We start from the raw sequence: 20,167 nt of genomic DNA, 5'->3' as shown, positions 1-20,167 counted from the left end.
TGTAGAAAAATTCCTTCCAGAAATTCCCTGTAGGTACTCACTTCTTTGTCCTCTGAGCAACTGTGGACACTCACTTTCTGCAGCAGAAATGTCCTCATTAAGCCTTTTCTGACACAATGCCTCCCCTCCACTCTCTCAGAGGAAGACTTGCCCAGCTTCACTTTCAGTCTCTGAAAAAATACACATGACCTTTGCATTTTAAGGATAGGAACTGTTTGGGTGAGCAAATGGCATGAGCCAGCACTGAAAGTGTGCTCAGCCAATAGCATTCTCCAACAAAAGACCTCTGATGCACAGATGTTGGGAATCTTCAAGAGCTCTGTAGGCTCCAGGCACAGCAGGAAGTGACCACAGATGCCTGTCCTCCAAGAGGCACCAGGCACCAGGCCCAAACACCCCAGGTGAGTGTGGTGTATTAACCTTGGAGCTGGTCAAAGAATCTCTGGTTCCAAGAGACCATACAAGAAAGCTGTGATATGAAAGAAAACCCACAAAGTGTTGAAAGCCATTAAAGAGAATCAAAACCTCAACTAAGCTTATGGGCACTAGAGATATGGTTAGCCTATGAGAGGAGCAAAGTTTCTGCTCAGGGTCTGGGTCCTCCCCCAGCCTCTTGTCATTGTCTCCTGTCTGGGTATATTCCTCCCCTGTGGCACAGCAAGGGGGGTGGACAAACTGACGAAGGAGACTGTTCAACCATTGATGACGCTGTTATGGGCTGTTATGGGCTGGTGTGGCCCCCCCCAGAATTCATAACTTGAAGACCTAACTTCTAGCACCTGAGAATGTGACTGTATTTGGAGATAGGACTTAAAAGAGGTAACTGAGGTAAAATGACGTCATACAGGTGGGTCCTAACCCAATATGACTACTTATCCTCATAAGAAGAGATTAGGACACAGACATACAGAACAAACACCATGTGAAGACACACCCGGAGGATAGCCTGAGAAGAAAACCATCCTGCTGACACCTTGATCTTGAACTTCCAGCATCAAGAATGTAAGGAAATAAATTTATGTTGTTTTAAATCCTCCAGTCTATGGTGTTTTGTTATGGCAGCCTGAGCAAGCTCAGGTACCGGCCTTAACCCTCTCCCCAGCACTTCAAACCCTCTCTAAACTGCAGCCATTCCTCATGTTGACAGTAATGAGTGCACCTTGCTATCTTTCTCCAGCATTTTGCATAGGCTGTTCCCTCTGCTGTGAATGTCCCTGTCCACCTTACTTCCGTTGGCTCACACCTGCTAGTATCTTGAGATCTAGCTAGTGTCACTTCTTCCAGGGAACCTTTAAAGAATACTCCACCTTTCTGACCCCCCACCACCTGCTGCCCCTACCACTGGTGCCAAACTCTGCCATGACATTTGTCTCATGGTTGAGAGCACTGGCAGTGCTTCTCCCTGTCTACCTTCTTTCTGGACACTATCTTTCATTCCCATAATTCTGTCCCCTAGAAGAGCCACGCCCAGCATGGTCAGAAACCACTGGAGAGAAAATACATCAAGTCACAAGAAGAAACTTCTTCCCTGAAGCTACTAACAGCTGTAGGATGGGACAAAACAAGAAGAGCCCTGGAGCATGGGAGGAAAGGGATATAGTAGTTACAGCAGCTGTAAAACCAGCCCCAGCCAGACAGGAAGGGAGAGCAAAAGGAACCACTTGGGCCTTGCTACTCAAAGTGAGGTCTCTGGACCTCAGTGCAGGCATCACCTGGGGCTTATTAGAAATGCACAGACCTCTGTCCATATTTGATGAATTAGAATTTTAAAAATCCAACAAGATCCCCAGGTGATTCATATGTATATTATGATTTGAGAAAAGTTGGCCTCAAATGGTATCAAAAGAAGTCAATGTGAAGCAGGATTTTAGAATTTGTATTTATGTCCTATTTCTGTTTCTTCTATTAGAAGAAAGGACTAAGGTGAACAATTGGCTCTAGAGAAGATGCTCGTTGTTTTCTTATTTGTAAAAGCAGCACGCTGTGGAGTCCTGTGGGAGAGGACCTTGACCATAAATGACAGGGAGAGGGATCTGAGGGGCGGGGTAGGGTTCACCTGCTGTTTTATGTCTGTTGTTTTGGCAGCACCTCTGAAATATTCTGAGGAATAAAAGTTGGGATGTTGAACTTTTGGATCATGACAGTTGCCTGGATTTCCCTCCCCCAAATCTCATTGAGATACCCATGAGATTTGGGGGAGGGAAAGATAACAAAAGGCTGCCAGGACATAAAAGGGTCAAACACCCATGATCCTGAACCCAGATTTTTCAATTTCTCAGGAAAATTACCAACAGGATAGATGGGACCACCAAGGAAGGGTGCCTTCTTCTTTCACACGAAGGAAGGAGAGGAAGGTTCTGCATAGGGGTCCTGAGCTGCCTCCACGACTGGAAAGATTGATAATCCCCTCCCAGCTGCCTGAGGACACTCCTCCTGCATTCCCATCTTGCTGGATCTATCTGTGCAATTGCAACTCCTGGCAAAGCACAAGGGGCCTCAGTAGAAGCAGGAGAGAATCTCAGGCATATAACTAAAATAGATGGAAGTAGGAATGGGAAACTACTTTAAAAATTACCTAATGTTGCATCAAATACTAAGACAAAATTTTGTGATTTAAAACAATATTTATATATTTTTTAAATTTTTTTTTGTAGTTATAGATGGACAGAATGCCTTTATTTTATTTGTTTATTTTTACGTAGTGCTAAGGATCAACCCAGTGCCTCAGATATGTTAGGCAATTGCTCTGACACTGAGCTACAGTCCCAGTCCACAATATTTATTTTGATTGCTATTTAATCTGCAATTCCAACAAAACTTGGTGTAAAACTGGACTCCACTGTCATCCAGGGAAGCTGGAAGGCTGGGGGAGGAGATCATTTGAGTCTCATTCAGATTTACATGCCTGGCACCTGGGCTAGGAAGATTCAATCACCTGGGAGCCAGAATAGCTGCAACTCCTTGAGTGTCTCTATTTGTGGGCTTTCCACCAGATGTCTCCAGCATGGTGGCCTCAGGGCAGCTAGACTTCATCCATGTTTGCTCACAGCTCCCAGTGCACAAGCCTCAGAGAGGAAGCTGTGTGACTTTTATGGTCTACCTTCAGGAGTCACCCAGGGTTGTTGACTCTGCATTCTATTGATTCAGCAACAAAGCTCTACCGGGACTAAACTGGAGAGAACACAAACCTCACCCCTTGATGGAGGGTCACTGTCACCTTGTTAGAAGAACCTATAGATGGAATCTATACTGCTGTGCTCACATTTGGAAAATATATTCTGCCAAATATACTGACAGCACTACATTCTTGGAATTAGAGTTTCTCATGCATGATTTTAGGCCATAAAGAGATTATCGAATGCTTCATAATTTAGTAATGAATCTCCCCACCCACATTTACAAAGGACTAATTAGGGAAAGAGTAGAAATTCATGCCCTAGTCTAGTAGTCTAACAGTGTACCTTACTGACTAGGCACCAGAAATCAACCTGGAAACTAGGAACCAAAATTTGCCCTCCAATTTAATATTTAGGAGAATTCTTGCAGATCCAGAGTATAAACATTTTGGACTGATACCTCATTGTTTAAGAAGGAGTATATGTGTGTCTAGGGAGTGAGCTAAGGGTACATTGCTTCTGTGAAAAATATTCCACATAAATCAAGGATCTCAGTAGAACAATTAGGCATAGAAAAAATCGTGCTTAGTTTTTAAAGGGGGATGGCATTCAAAAAGAAAATTTTAATCCTGTTTTTTTGGGTTCTTAATACTAAGGAGTATGTACTTTCTTTTTTTTTTTTTTTTTTTTTTTAAATTTTAACATTTATTTATTTTTAATTCTCGGCGGACACAACATCATTGTTGGTATGTGGTGCTGCTGGGGATCGAACCCGGGCCGCACGCATGCTAGGCGAGCGCGCTACCGCTTGAGCCACATCCCCAGCCCCATAAGGAGTATGTACTTTCTGAAGTAGGAAATAAAGCATTAGATGAAAGAGGTATTGCTGGAAATTATGAGATTGTAAAGGAAGCTGACAGATAAGAATTGGATTCAGATTACCAAAAAATAAAGTTGTAGAATTTAAATCCAATTTTCATGTAGTTAAGACCAGAATTGAAATTGCAAAGACTCAAATGAATGACACATAAAACAAGCAAGAGGAGTTTGATATCAATGTAGAGAATAGAAAAGAAATGTCAAAATGATAAGAGAAAACGCTGGTGATTTGATAGATCAAAAATAAAGATTAGGGGTTGAGGGTGTAGTTCAGTGATAGAATGCTTACCTAGCCTAGCATATATAAGGCCCTGGGTTCAATCCCAGCACTACAAAAATTAAATAGATAAATATATATATACCATATAGGTAAGAGAAGAACATCCAAGCAACATATAACCAGAATAAATAATGTTTAATAAGAAAAAAATACTGAAAGAATAATCTGAGCTGAAGAAAAACAATGCACAACTTAAAATACTACAACTATGTTCTAGACAAAATTAATGAAGAATGATACCCAGACATAATCTAGCAAATGGACATAAAGGATACTTCAAAATTCTAAAAATATCTAGACAAAACATAAATGATACTAATTATGAAAGTGAACAGGCTCAGTTGAGAGTATATCACAAGACGAGTTGCCATAAAAAGCCAAAGTTTAACTGGGGGTAGGAGAAAGAGTTATGACTCAAGCTGAAATGTTAATTTGTAAAGAAAACAAAAAAAAAAAAAAATAAAGAAAAAAAGAAAAGCATTCTAATCAAGAGTTCAGAAAAAGCTACCACCCATGCACTTCTTTTTGGAAAAATGTAAAGACACAGTCCAGTGAAAGAATTTGTAAAAGACAAAAACTCAAGAAAGCAAAAACCAGTGCAAAGGAATCGTGACAATCCTATCAAAACATACCAAATTAAGTGTGTTAAATGTTGTAAATAAAGTATTAGTATGAGTGGGATTGCTTTTCTCTTGAAATAACTAAAAATTATATGGATTACAAATTGGTACATAATTCTAAATGAGGGAAAGAGAGGTACGTGAGGAAAAGAGGGAAACCAATTCCTCATCTTATAGAAGAGTGAGTTAAAGTTGTATTCTTTATCAATTTGATAATTAGAGAATCTGTACATTTAAACATGATCTTCAAAACTGGAAGAATTCAAAGGAGAATATCTACTTGTAAAAATGGATAACATAGGACAAAAAAAAGCTATTATGGAGGAGAAAACTCTGGAACAATGGATAATAACTGTGGACTTTTGAGTCAGAGAGACTTAGTTTTGAAATTAGTTTGTGGCACTGGTCAATTTGGGTCTGAAAATTTTTCTGATCTGTGTAGCACCTCAGTTTTCCTGTCTGTAAAATGGAATAACCTGCTCTTCACAGAGGAATTAGGAATTCGTTATCTAAAGCAGTCAGCCCAAGCCTGATCCAAGTGAGAGTTGATAACTGAGTTGTAAAAATGCTGTTGCCACCAGGGCTTCTTTCATTTTCCGTGAGAGTAAAAGATGCTATGTCTTCCTACATTTCCCTTCCCTTGATGAAGCTTCCTAGCTCTGAGTCCATTTTTCATTTCAATCTGAACCTTTAGGTCTTGTTCTAGATTTTCTATCAGTTACACAAATTTGGTATTTAGAATGTTCCTTTCTTCACTCATGATCAAGCATGAATTTTTCCCTGTTTTCACATCTAGAGCTCATTCTCATGACAGTGCTTAGACTCAGTTTCCCCAAGCCCTGCCTGGGCATAACCCCATGTACCACAAATAATTATCCAGCAGGAGAATATGAACAGCTATTTCAAAATTTAATAATTTTGTCTCCTATATGAACACACTGAGACTTCAGGATTGGGCTAAGAAAAAATTCAACCATAATTTGCCAAGAAATGTATCTAAAACAAAAATATGCCTTTAGGACTAAAAAGAATGAAGATGAGCCAAATACAAAGGGAAAATGAAGGTATTAATGTTAAATTCACTCAAGACTAAGTACAAGAACAAAAAAATACTAAATGGGTCAAAGAGCCCATAAAAATGTGCAGTCTTCAACATATATATTTTGAGCATAAAATATGTAAGTGTACAAGATCAAATGGACAGAGACAGAACTGTATTGTGTGAAACTTTTATAAAATACTGGCCTTTCCATGCTGAAGACAGAATCTCTAAACTGGAAGACAAAGTAGCTGGTCTTGAACATTCAGACAATATGTAAAAAATAAGTAATTATGATCAGAATTATACAAGAACTCTGGGACAACATTAAATGACTAGTTTTAAGAATGATTGGAATTGAAGTGGGTTGTTAGATGAATGCAGAATTAATATTGTTGAAATGACTATAAAACCAAAAGCAGTAAATAAATTCAACGCAATCCCCATCAAAATTCCAAGATATTCTTCACCAACCTAGAAAAAAAAACAGTTCTAAAATTCATTTGGAAGAATAAAGAATAGCCAAAGTAATTGTAAGCTAAAAAGGCAATGCTATGCTACAGAGCTATAATAACAAAAACTGCATGGTACTGGCATCAAAACAGACACATAGACCAATGGTACAGAATAGAAAACACAGTGACAAACCCACTCAAATACAAACATCTGATTTTTGACAAAGGTGCCAAAAACAATTAATGGAGAAAAGCAGGCATTTTAACAAATGTTGCCGGGGAAACTTGTTATCCATATATAGAAGAAGGAAGTTAAATCTTTATTTCTCACCCTGCACAAAAATCAACTCAAAATGGATCAAAGATCTAGAAGTTAAACCAGAAACTATGCAACTCCAACACCTAAGCACAGGCAATGATTTTCTCAACAGGACCTGAAATTTGGGAAATAATTGCAAGAGTTAATAAATAGGATGGCATCATATTAAAAAGCTTCTCCACAGCAAAGAAAACAACTAAGAACATGAAGAGAGAACCTAAAGAATGGGAGAAAATCTTTACCAGAGAATTAATATAATAACCAGAATATATAAAGAACTGAAAAAAACTTAACCCTCAAATCCAAAGAACCCAATTAATAAATGGGCAAATGAACTGAACAGACACTTATCAAAAGAAAAAATGCAAATGGTCAACAAATACATGAAAAAAATGTGTGACATAATTAGCAATTAGGTAAATGTAAATCAGAACTATCTTGAAATATCATCAAGCAGAATGGTAGCCATCAGAATACAAACAGTAATAAATGCTGGAGAGGATGAGGAGGAAAAGGAACACTTCTACACTCTTGGTAGGATTGTAAATCAGGATTGTAAATTACAACCACTATGGAAATATGTATGAAGTTTCCTCAAAAGACTAGACTTGGAACCACCATAGAACCCAGCCAATTCACTCCTCAGTGTTTATGCTAAAGAAGCAAAGTCATCATACTACAGTGATGCATACATACCCATGTTTATAGCAGCACAATTCACTATAGTCAAACTATGGAACAGCCTAGATGTCCATCAAGATGAACGAGGAAAGAAAATGTGGTATGTAGGCACAATGGAGTTTTATTCAGCCATAAAGTAAAATGAAACCATGTTATTTGCAGGAAAATGGATGGAACTAGGGACTATTATGTTAAGTGAATTAAGACAAATTCATGAATCACATGTTTTCTATGTGGAAACTAGAGAGGAAAAAGGAAAGGAAAGATGTGGGGGAGCATATTATATGAAAATTGAAGGGATATCAGTAAAGGAAAGAGAACAGAAGAAGGGAGGAGGGGAGAAAAGGGGAAATATTGGGGAATGACCAAATTTGATGACTATATTGTGTGCATGTGTACAAACATACAACAAAGAATCCCACCATTATGTGCAACTATAATGTACCAATAAAAATGCAGGAAAAATGTTTTTTGACATGGGAAATAGACCAAATAGATAAAATTTAAAGGATTTATGCTATGTATAACTAAAATGTGTTTAAATCAAATCCAAGGAAGACTGAAGAAAAGATGTCCTAATGATACTGATAGAAAAATGAATTCTTAAAAGTAGAAAGAGTAGGGGCTGTGGCTCAGCAGTGGAGTGCTTGCCCAGCATGTTCAAGGTCCTGGGTTCGATCCTCAGCACCACTTAAAAAAATAAAAAAATATGGGCTGGGGATGTGGCTCAAGCGGTAGCACGCTCATCTGGCATGCTGGGTTTGATCTTCAGCACCACATAATATAAAAATAAAGATGTTATGTCCACCAAAAACTAAAAAATAAATATTAAAAAATTCTCTCTCTCTCTTAAAAAAATAAATGTATTGTGTTGAACTACAACTAAAAAATAAATATTTTTTTAAAAATAGAAAGAGTAAAGTTGATACATAAATTCAAGAACTTTTGACATAACTCTAGAGAATACATAAAAGTAAAAAGAGAGAACAAGTAAAATTTAAAAGGAGAAATATATGAATAAATAGGAGAATTTTAACCAATAGGAAACTATTAAAGAAATATTGTGCGAAGTACTTTGACAAGCTGAATTAAATGGATATTTTTATGGAAAGTTTTACCTACCCCTAAGAAAAAGTGTCACAAGCTTAGAAGAAATCTTGGATACGTATACAGTGTTGTAGTTACCTCTAAAGATGTTTTGTTATTTGAACATTTCACCAATGATAACTTTCATTATTTCAGAAAAACCCAAAATATCTTGTTATGTGACTTTTCTAGGTATAAAAACAAATGTCAAAACCATAGAAATCCTTTTATGAAGTCAACATAACACTGATCTGAAAGTGAGAAAAATAACACAACAAAGGAAAACAAATAGCATTGTGATTTTTGCAATGACTGGTAAACACTGCAGTGACAAGTGCACCTACCAAAAAATAAACCAGTATTATCTTTCTCATAGACGCAGTGATCCTGAACTTCATAGTGTTGAGGAACAAGGGAGTAGATTATAAGCATGTGATAAAAAGGAGAAAGAGATTCAGAACTGAGTCAGGAAGCGTGCCCCTGTCGATATTAAAATATATTATAAGCAACAGCAAACAAAGCTGAATGGTACTAGCTCAAAAATTGGCAGGCAGAGTGATAGAATAGAGCAATCAGCCCTGAAATAGACTCTAGTCTATATCCCAGCTTAATAAAGGAAACACAACAAAAAAATGGGAAAGGAAGAGGTTGTTCATCAAATGGTTGGAAAAATTGATTAACTCAAATTATAACCTCACCATGCAGCAGCCCCAAACAAAAACAATAAAAACAGATGGATTAAAGGAACCACACAGACAAAAATATAAGTTAATAATAAACAGATCTCTGGTGAGGGAGAGATACTCTAAGCATAAAAAGCAATGTAAGTAATTACAACGGAAAAGCTAGATGGATTTTTACCATATAACACAATTAAACTCCTGTACATCAAGAAACATCATTCACAACAATGAAATTACAAATTGAGAAAAGTATTTGTAGCAACAAACCAGAGGATAACATCATTAAAAGAGTACAGAAAATGTTCTTACAACTCAATAAGTAAGACTCCTGTACTTCAAAAGAGACGTGGGCAGAAGATCCACACAGAATTTTGAAAGGAATACCAAATCCAGTAAACATGCAAAAATGTTCACACAACTAATCAAATCCCAGTTAAAGCAATTATAAGAGGCCTCTTATTTACCCACTGACACGGCAAAACACTTTTCAAAGAAAATATTCTGTGCTGGTGAAAGTTAGATGAAAATCTTCCCTAATGTGTTTTTGACAGAAGTATGAATTGGTACAAGGTCTGTGCAAACTTATTTGGCATTGTTCACAGGTCTTCAAATTGCATTCTGTTCTAAGAAATCTAACTCAAGAAAATAATCAGAGATACAAACAAAAATATAAGTATAATGGAATATAATTCTTTATTGTTTAATGCTTAATGAACAACTTTTAAATACTGAAACACTGGAAAGAATGTATATATTTATTAACAGAACACTAAAAAACATTTTCAAGACATCAGTTAGCCATTTTTAAATAATAGTTTCTAAAACATAAGATGAAAGAAATGTCCTTAATAAAATAATGACAGAAAGGAGTATCAAATTTTATGCAAAGTATAATCCAATTTTTGACACACACACACACACACACCACACACACTTAGGACCAGGGGTTCTGGAGTCCATCTGAGTGCCTTGGTTTGAATTACAACTGACCATCTACTAGTTTTTAACCACAGGTAATTTACCTAACTTCTCAAAGACTCGGTTTACCTATGTTTAAGATGAGGACAATAATAATACCTGGCTCAGAACCTTGTAAGGAATGAAGAGTTAGTTGTTCAATATCAAGTATCTATCAGAAAGGCTGATTTCTAAGTGGAAGACTTACATTCACACATATCTGAGACACTATTTAAAAATATGCATTAGATTATAATTTTTAGACATTTTAATTAAAATACACGCACACACACTTTGTCATTCCTCGACCCAAATGTCAAGGTCAGTGGAAAGTCGCTAACAAATGTACATTTCTCCTTCTCTGCCCCAGCTCAAAGCTGTGATAATGTGAAACCTGAGCTGCTGTCAAAACCCAAATCCATCCAGCTCAGTTTATCTTGGGTAAGACATCAGATAAGCATCCACTGTGCTCTCTACTTTCTAGCTCTTATCTATCTGCACAAGTGTCCTCCCATTTCCCTGTCCCTCTTCCTGAGTCTTAAGGTGGTGGAGTCTCTTTGACATAACCCCCACTATGCTGATCCCTCAACCTGTGGATGAAAGCTAAACTAGCGGTCACCACTATAAACCTCGTGGAGTTCCAGATCCTTTCAAAGAAGAGATCAGCAAGCCTGGAATTAGCAGTCAAGAGGGATTCTCTTATCTGTTTTGTGACACTGGGGATTGAACCCATGACCTTGTCCATACTAGCCGAAGGCTCTGGCACTGACTTACATACCCAGCCATTTTTTTTTCTTTTTAAAATTTTAATGTAAGGCAGGTTTTTGCTGAGTTGTTCAGGATGGCTTCCTCTTGCCTCAGCTCCCAAGTAGCTGGGATTACAGGTATGTACCAGTGTCTACCTGATACTCTCAAAAAAAATTATTTTTAAAGAGTATATGAAATAAGGATTCCTAGAAGGAAATATACTAACCACAACCAAGCTGATACAGACAAAAAGGTGATCCTTTCTTCCTAGTGATCTAACTGAAGGGAAATTCCAGAGGACCCATCTTTCCACTTCTGTATTCCTATATTTGAGTGTGTTAGAAGCCAGTGGCTGAAAATTATCACTGGTGGTAGAGAAAATACCAACTAAGTGAAAGAAGGAGGTCTTCCAGAACTGAATCCTAAAGAGAAGCATCTTTTCCATGAATGAAGTCAAGCTCTTTTTGGAAGAGAGGAAGACCAACCTTCTACCATCCAGAACAATCACCCCTCAAGGGCAAGAAACTCACATACATTTATTTCCTAGAGGGCCAAGAAGACAGTGAACTTGGAAATGCATGTGAAAAGGTAGCAGAACAGAAACCAAGCCTGGAGAGTCTGAGAGCATCAGCATGATGTGAAGACAAGTGCAAAAGCAAATTTGTAACAGGGATAGAATGACAAAAAATAGATACCCATCAAGCTTGTTGTATTGATATGTGAGAAGGTCTTAGAGGGCAATAAAACCTCATTTATAAGAAGAGCCATGTATAGTAAGTTATGTTAATAGTACTAGGTACTCACCTTGGGGTCTCAAACACTCACCTTCAGGAGAAGGAACCCGCACCCCATGGTTCACACACAGAGAATGGGCCTGGGAGATACCAGTGTTGCAGGAAGCAGAAATACCTTCAAAACTGCCAGAGACAGTGCTTAAAGGACAAAAGAGCCAACTTCGAGGTCTCCCACTAGCCAAGTTATAATTTGAGCTCAAAAACAGCACAATAATTGGGTTTAATTGAAATGTGATGAGTTTATAAAAGGCCATCATTTTGTAATGATATTCAGAAAAACAGTTAATATAAAGTACAGTAAAGATAATTAGGATGAACATAGAAGTTTAGCTATAGAGGAATGTTTAATTTTTTATTAATTTTAATGAGAGGAGACTAATATATATTGGTATTTTATTTCTCCTATTAACTCTGCTTGATTTGAGAATACAGAATTGAAGCTAATGTCTGTCTGCATAAGTGGAAAAGAGAAATAGCGGGGAATGGTGAATTAGCCAAATCATCTTAGGAACACGTACAGAAACACTACCAAGAATAGGAGGGGATCATAAACACCAGGGGACACACACAAAACTGTGTTTGAAGACAATGAACCTGCCAAATATCTAAAGGAGCACTCATTCCTCTACCTGAGTTCAGCCCCCTCCTGGAAGATGAAACCCCTAGAAGGCCCCAGTAATTACAATGTACATTAGAAACAGCCATGCGTTTTAAACAATTCCAATAGACAGTCACCAAGTCATGTCATGCTAGCTAAGAGGACTCCAACAATTGCTGGGAAAATTCCAGGCTATAAAAAACTAAAATCCATGGGAATAGAGTGAGTTTAATTTTTAAAACTGATATAAAAAGTCAAGATCTTCTCATGCTCTTCCTCTCTATTCTGTTCTTAGTTGCTCTCCTTATATTAAAGAAGACATCTGGCATTTATTTTTTAGGGATTGGCTAGCTTCACTTAGCATAATCTGCTCTAGTGCCATCCATTTCCCTGCAAATTCCATGATTTTGTCATTTTTTAGCTCAGAGTAATACTCCATTGTGTCATGAGAAGATCACCACTAAACAGGGATGAGAGGGGGAAGGGAAAGAGAGAGAGAAGGGAAATTGCATGGTAAAGGAAGGAGACCCTCATTGTTACACAAAATTACATATAAGAGGAAGTGAGGGGAAAGGGGGAAAAAAACAAGAGAGAGAAATCAATTACAGTAGATGGGGTAGGGAGAGAAGACAGGAAGGGAGAGGATGGGAGGGGAGGGAAGGGGAGGGGAGGGGGGATAGTAGAGGTTAGGAAAGGCAGCAGAATACAACATACATTAGTATGGCAGTAGGTAAAAAAGTGGATGTGTAACCGATGTGAATCCGCATTATGTATATAGGGTAAAAATGGGAGTTCATAATCCGCTTGAATCAAATGTATGAAATATGATATGTCAAGAACTTTGTAATGTTTTGAACAACTAATAAAAAAATTTTAAAAAATAAATAAAAAGAAAAAAAAAGAAAAAGTCAAGATCATCTTAGAAAGTCTCAGTTTGATGCCCACATTTGTGCCTTGATGGTCTTGGAAGAAATACTGTGGGCTGATGTCCTCACCAAGAATCAGTGTGTAACTATATCCTTTACCCCTGGCTAGCAGAGTGTATATTCCTCTTCTTTTATTGGTCTGGATAAAGAGAACTTAGGAAGGTTTTTAGATAAATGCTATTGTACTCTTAGGAGGTATAAGAGTAATATCAGAATAATAAATGAAGGGGATAAAAACCAAGATGGTGACATTTTAGGAATGGGTGGAAATATGGCATAGTAATCGTCTTTGTGATCATCATGTTTGTGTATGTTTTGTGTGTTGTGTTTAGAATGCTTAAAGAAATGTCAAGGAAATGGGCTGAACATTTGTCCTTTAAAACAATTGACATACAGCAGATTTTAAAATGAGTTTTTCAAGGTTAATTTCCATTGTAGTTTTAAGAGCAGATACCAGGTTGTGGTGGGTTGGGGAGTAAACAGAAAGGGCAGAGGCTAGGTAACAGCAAGTGAGGCAGTTGCCTCAGGTACAGAATTTAAGAGGGTGCCAAAAAAAAAAAAAACCATCATATTAATATGTTAAGGAAGTACTTAATTTTTTTAAGACTATGAAGAAATATCAACATTTTAAATACTGACGGACAGAGTGTGATCGAGGGGACTCATATGGGTTCTACAAAGCCATCTGTTGTGCCAGAGAGACAAGAGGTTGTGTTAAAAGATGAAGCCAAAGTCCACTAGGAAGAGCTGACTGGTTCATTTGCCTTAAAAATGGGTGGACCTTGAACATATAGGATGTTCCTCTTTCATCCAGCAGTGTAATTACAATCCAGCAGGCAGAAGAATCCAAATTCTGAACATTCTGGTTGGAGATCCAGGACAAACGGAATCTTCCTTTGTGCATGGCCTTGGGGTAGAGGAGGAAGAAAAAGGCTAAGATGGGAGATTGAGAGGTCCTGCTTTGAGTGACACGCAATGTCGTCCTCTGGGTCACACACAGATTTTCTTGTCCTTTTTTCCAGGCTGTGATGATGGGATGCTCTCCCCTGCCCCATAAACACATATGCTAGCCCTTCTGCCCGCCTACCCTGCATTCACTGTCCCAGGCCCACTTTTACTTCCCCTCAGTTTCTTCCATTGGCTAAGGCAGAAATGTGGGATGGGAGAGAAACTCTACCCTTCAAATGTTCCCTGAGGGTCTCGCAGCAAGGGTACCACCTCGCAGCAAGGGTACCACCTGGGAGGTTGCTAGGCACCTAGACTCACAGGTGCCCCTAACTGAGAAGCATTATTCACACCTCTGTCCCCAAATGTGTTCTGCATTGGAGATGTCTAGGGGCCTTCAAAAAATGCCAGTCCCTGTTCTCACTCACCCACACCCAGATTCCAGTTTAATGAGCTGTTCCCACCCAAGGAGGACCCCAGAGTGGCTTGGGCATAAGGGTTTTTTAAGCTCTCTGGGTGATTCTAATATGCTGCAGAACAGGAAATGTTGAGCATTACTACCCTCCACCTCTAGAAGTTTCACTACTAAGTCCCCTTGCTAGCCACCATTTCCAGGCAGCTAGTGAAGCAACAAAGACAGAAAGATATGATCATTTCTGTCTGACCGGGGAACATCAGCAGGCAAGATCAGATGATTTCCTCTCCAAGCATCTTGTGCCTCAAACTTTTTCACATTAAAGCCCATCAATTATCTGGAAAGTACATTTGTTCTGAGTTTCTGTGTTGTCCCTGTGCTGAGGTTCCCCAGAGCCTGTGAACGCAGCCGTGAATTCTCACCTGTTTTCATCTCCCTTTGAAATTCCAAGGAGCACTCTAGGTTGGAACAACCCTTGTGTACCAAATGCTTCAGCTTTGTTTTCAAACTTCAAAGTTGAACATTGAAATAAAGGGTTTATTTCTCCACAAAAGCCCACAGATTTTTCCCAGGTGAAAGGCAAAGATTTAAGTTAATCAAATTTGAGGTGTCAAATTTGGTGTCATCCAGTTTCACCATCTTTTCCCTGAAAGTGCCTTAGAACTGCAATAACTGAACACTTACCTAGATTTTGATCCTGGAGGTAATTCAGCACTTTGTTCTACAAAGCCTGAAGTTGACAGTTGAAGTTGGGATTTAATGATTTTTAGGCCTCTTTTTTTTTCTTTTTCCCCCAAACCAAATACAATTGTTTGATCTAAAAATTTGTCAATACCATTATTTTATTCAGAGTTCTTCAGAATAATATAGTATTTGTTCTGTTTATATATATATATATATATATATATATATATATATATAGAGAGAGAGAGAGAGAGAGAGAGAGAGAGAGAGAGAGAGAGAGATGAAAAGGGATTTATTATCAGAATTGGCCCACTTGATAAAAGAGGCTGTGAAGTCTTATCAGACTGTCTCTCATGCTGGAGAACCACGAAAGCCAGTCTCAATCCCAGTCCAAGTTCAAAGGCCTGAAAACCAGGGAAGCCAGTGGGAGAATTCTGAGTGAGGTCAAAGGCCCCTCGGGGGGCTGCCGGTGCCAGTCCTGCAGTCCCAAGGCTGGAGAACTTGAATGTCTGACATCCAAGAGCAGGAGGATAAGGGCATTCTGGCTTCAGAAGTGAATAGGCAGATTTCCCCTTCCTCTGTCATTCTGTTCTGTCAGGGGACCCGCTGGTGGGATGGTGCCTATTCACACTGAGCGCAGACCTTTCCCTCTAAATTCGCCTGCTCACATACCAATCTCCTCTGGAAACACCCTCACAGACACACCTAGGGATTGGGGAAGTCCAATCACTAATGAAAAGCAGATCTATCTGGGTTTCCCTTTTGGCAGACGAGGAATGGGCTCCATGCCTACAGAAGCATTCAGACTAAATTATGCTTCACCATCTGAAGAGCCCTTGACCCAGACAAATGGACGCCCCAAATAAAAATTTCCAAGTATTTCTGTCTTAGTCCATTTTTGCTGCTGTAACAAAATACTGCAGATTGGCTCATGTTTAAAGAACACTAATTTATTAATTCATCTCACGGTTCTGGAGGCTGGGAAGACCAAGATCAAGGCACTGGCATGTTGTTTAGTGAATGCTACTCTCTACCTCCATCTCTCTGCATCCTTTAGAGGCAGGAATTCTGTGATTTCAGATGGCAGAAGAGCAAGTGAAAGGAATGCAGCATAAAGGCCCTTTCATAGGGAACTTAACATCATTCATAAAGAAGGAAGCTTTATGACTTAATTACCTCTTTAAATGTCCCACCTGTTAATGCTATCACATGGGCAAAACCTGAAATTTCGGAGGTAACACATTTAAATCATAGTATAAATCTTAACATAAGAAAGAGGAGAAAGAGCAGAAGGGTAGAGGAGAAGAAAAAAGGGAGAAGATGAAGATGTGTGACACGGTAACTTCAATGAACAGGATATGTTTCACCCATATGACAGCACAGAGCAGTGAGCTAGTGGGTGCTTGTTAATTATTGTTAGAGTGAATGAATGGCTGATCTGTTAAGCTGCCATCCACAGCTCTTTACCAAAGGCTCTTCTTTGAATGAAATAATCATATTATTATAAAGCAGGGAAGAGAGGGTAGGGAGGTTCATTTTCCTACCTGTATTCCAGATAAAGTAAAATTAAAGGCCATCTGGTGAAAAGTTCCCTACCTCTTCTTCCCAATGTAGAAGATGACTGCAGAGGGGGGCAGTTGTCTACCCAAATCTCATTCCCGGTGACCATCTCTTCTATTTTGTTTGAGGATGGCACTCAAGTGACAAAGAAGTAGCAATCTGTGACTCTCTCTCTTTTTTAAAAAAAATTTTTGTAGTTGTAGATGGACAGCATGCCTTTATTTTATTTGTTTATTTGTATGTGGTGCTGAAGATTGAACCCAGTGCCCCACGCATGCAAGGCAAGCACTCTGCCGCTGAGCTACAGCCCCAGCCCAACACTCTGTGACTCTCTTGACTTCCTTCCTGAATGTGCTCCTGTTCCCAGACCTGCCAAAGAACCTCCACCAACTCTGCATTCCGGCATAGCAAATACACACTGGCATTGTGGTCCAAGTGTGTCTCAGAACGCAGGTAGAGAATGGAGTCAGCCTGAACATGCTCCGAGGAATTCAAGTGTGTTAGTCATTTAGGATCAGCAAGCTTAGATGAAAAGAATGGGACTTTCATCTGCACAAACTATCCTAACTGGGCATTTTTACAATCCAGTAAAGTTTATAGCTCCTTGTCATTTACTTTTTATCAAGAAACGCTTTTATAGAAGAACTCTAAAAGACAAGTACATTTATTGTTTGATCTTATAACAAATTGGGATTTTGAATCTCTGAGTTTTAAGATAGCCCAGTAAAAGTAGGGAAATCCCTGGGTATTGTTTGCTGTCTAGCCACATGTGTGAAAGACATGAATTGTGCTTTATTTAGCATCATGTTTTTGAAGTCCCAGGAAGCACTTTTGGAGGATTACTGGCTGGGTATTGACTTGTGCACCGATTTAAAGAGGATTGCCTGTAGGGAATGGTGCCTTCCACACACCAGCTGGGAAAGCTCTGTGCATGCACCTGTCCCAAGTCATACTTTATTCTCCAATGCCACAGGCTGTCCTCTGTTTGTTATGCTCAGTCCCTGGAGCTGAGCTCATTCTAGAAAAGCAGTGAGAGGGAACAGTTTTCATATCTCCTCATGAAAAAGGCATATGTGATGGTAGTGATTTGCCTAGTCACAGATCCACATGGCAGTTCTTTCTGTGCATTTAGCACAGCAACAGGAAACAGAATCAACCTCAGATTAAAGAAACCATGGTTGGTAATTAAAATCAGAGGGCATAACCCTACTCATTTAAAAAAATATGACTTTAAATATAGTTTATAAACACGAATTCATCACATTTCTATTTCAGGTTTCAAGGGAAAGTGATCCATTGAAAAGATTTTCCTTTAGATATTGATCCTTAGGGAGATGGTCACATTAAAGGAATTTAAAAGCAATGCTAATTTCTTAAGTGGGCCTCACACAAGCTCTTACACTTGTTTGGAATGCTCAGCCCTGGGCTTTCATCCCAGTTCCCAGAACTTAGTTTACATATCACTTGTCATGGAGGACTCTGATCTAAATTAAGTCACCCTGTTATGCTTCCTTGTGCCATTCTGCATGTTTCCACAATTCTTATCACAATTATAATAATTATAGTTTATAATTATTAGAGCCTAAGGTGTCACTGATTGTAAAATATAATGCTGTTGCACATACCTCTAAGAAGATTCCACAAAATGAGGCTAAGGAGGAGAATTATCAAGAGACTAACCCCACAGTGCTGGCCCACCATGTAAGGACAGATGAGAGATGACTGTTTTGACCTTGGTCCCTGGTAGAAAGTGAAAGAAATCTCTCCCATTAACTTGAATGAGGAGGAGATCATGGTGCAGGTTTGTGTTCTGATATTCCACCACCAGTATAGTCCAGAAAACCTCAGATGGAGAGTATAATTTAAAGGGAGTTTCATGTTGGGAGGAGCCCTGGTTGACAGAAGCCAATCAAGCAAACACTCTCTGGAATAATTTGACTCCCTTCCAGGCTAACCTGATCATAGACATGTTATTGGTACAGCAGTTTCTGATATTGGATATGCTGAGATGTTTAAAAACATGTTTGAATCTTAAAACTGATGTGATACACTATAATTTATTTGCATGGATATTTGCTTAATGTCAGGTTCTTGGACTACATCAGCATCTGTTTATTCACATTACCTCCTTTGTCCAGTAGAGTGTCTGAATATGCTGGACATTTGATAAAAATAGGAGTGGAATGAATGAGTGAAACAAATTCTTCCTGAGCTTCACCCACTGAAGCCTTGGCTAATGTTTTTTTAGCTTCAGTTTTATTTAGTTATGTGTGTTGGATGAGCTTTTCAATGTAGTAGAAAAGGCATTAGACATGGACATGAGAACCCAGGTTTCAGCCTTTTTGATTGGCCCTTTGACTTTGGGTAAAGACTCTAATCTTTCTGTGGGTAATTTACCTCTCTGTAAAATGGGAGGGGGCTGTATCTTGTAATCTCCAGGGGTCCTTTCAATCCTAATTGATTGTGATTCAATTGTGTGAAAAACTAATAATGAAGCACCCAAGCATGGTGTATTTATCATCATTGTCATCACCCGATCTCTCCCGGTAATCGGTGTATGTGGTGCAGTGAACTTGGTCATGTGTGAAACTCCGATGTGATTCTGTCTTCATCTTTACTAACACCTCACTACACAAAGACTGCACTTTCATGATTGCTTCAAATATTTCCATGCAATGATGTAAATGCATTTGATTGTGGGTAAAGGGTAAGAAATTGTGCCTGAGGAAAATAGAACATGATTGGGAGAATCAGGTATTTGTCATGGAGAAGAGGAAGTCCAAGGCTTTGAATGAAAGCAGAAGCAAATAGCCAAGGTCAAGGCAAATGGTGTGTAAGGAGCCGAGTGGATTTATAAGAAATAGACCAGTATAAACCCTGAGGCTTTGAGCTTAGCAGAAGACAATTTCTGGGCAATCAGAAACAGAGAGATTCCTAGGAGCTGAAGGCAAAATGCAAAGTAAGAAGACTCAAGGGAGAGTTTTTTGTAATAGGAGACAGAGTGTCTGCTGCTGTACTGGCTTAGGAAAATTTCCAGCTCATACTCCTCACTCCCACCTTGGTCAGGATAAAACCCATTACTAACCCACAAAAGGTCAAGCCTCTATTAGGCCACTAACAACTTTCAAGGATCATACCAGTGGATGTCCACAGGTAATGGATGAGCCATGTAGGAGGCCCCAGAGAGTCACTCACACTGAATACTCAGAGGCTGATAGACTGATGGCCACAGTGAATGACCTTCACTCGGCCACAGCTCAGGGCTGGCTGGCTTCCATTCTGTTTCCTGGTAATTGTGAAAAAGTTCTTAGTTCTTCCCTCATGTGGTGAGTACTAAGTTACAATCACTGCTTCTTCTACCGATCAAGACTCTGTGCCTCCAG

Source organism: Ictidomys tridecemlineatus, chromosome 5, assembly GCF_052094955.1.
Source record: "Ictidomys tridecemlineatus isolate mIctTri1 chromosome 5, mIctTri1.hap1, whole genome shotgun sequence".
Lineage (NCBI taxonomy): Eukaryota > Metazoa > Chordata > Mammalia > Rodentia > Sciuridae > Ictidomys > Ictidomys tridecemlineatus.
The sequence above is the reverse complement of the archived record's forward strand: the minus strand, read 5'-3'. Positions refer to the sequence as shown.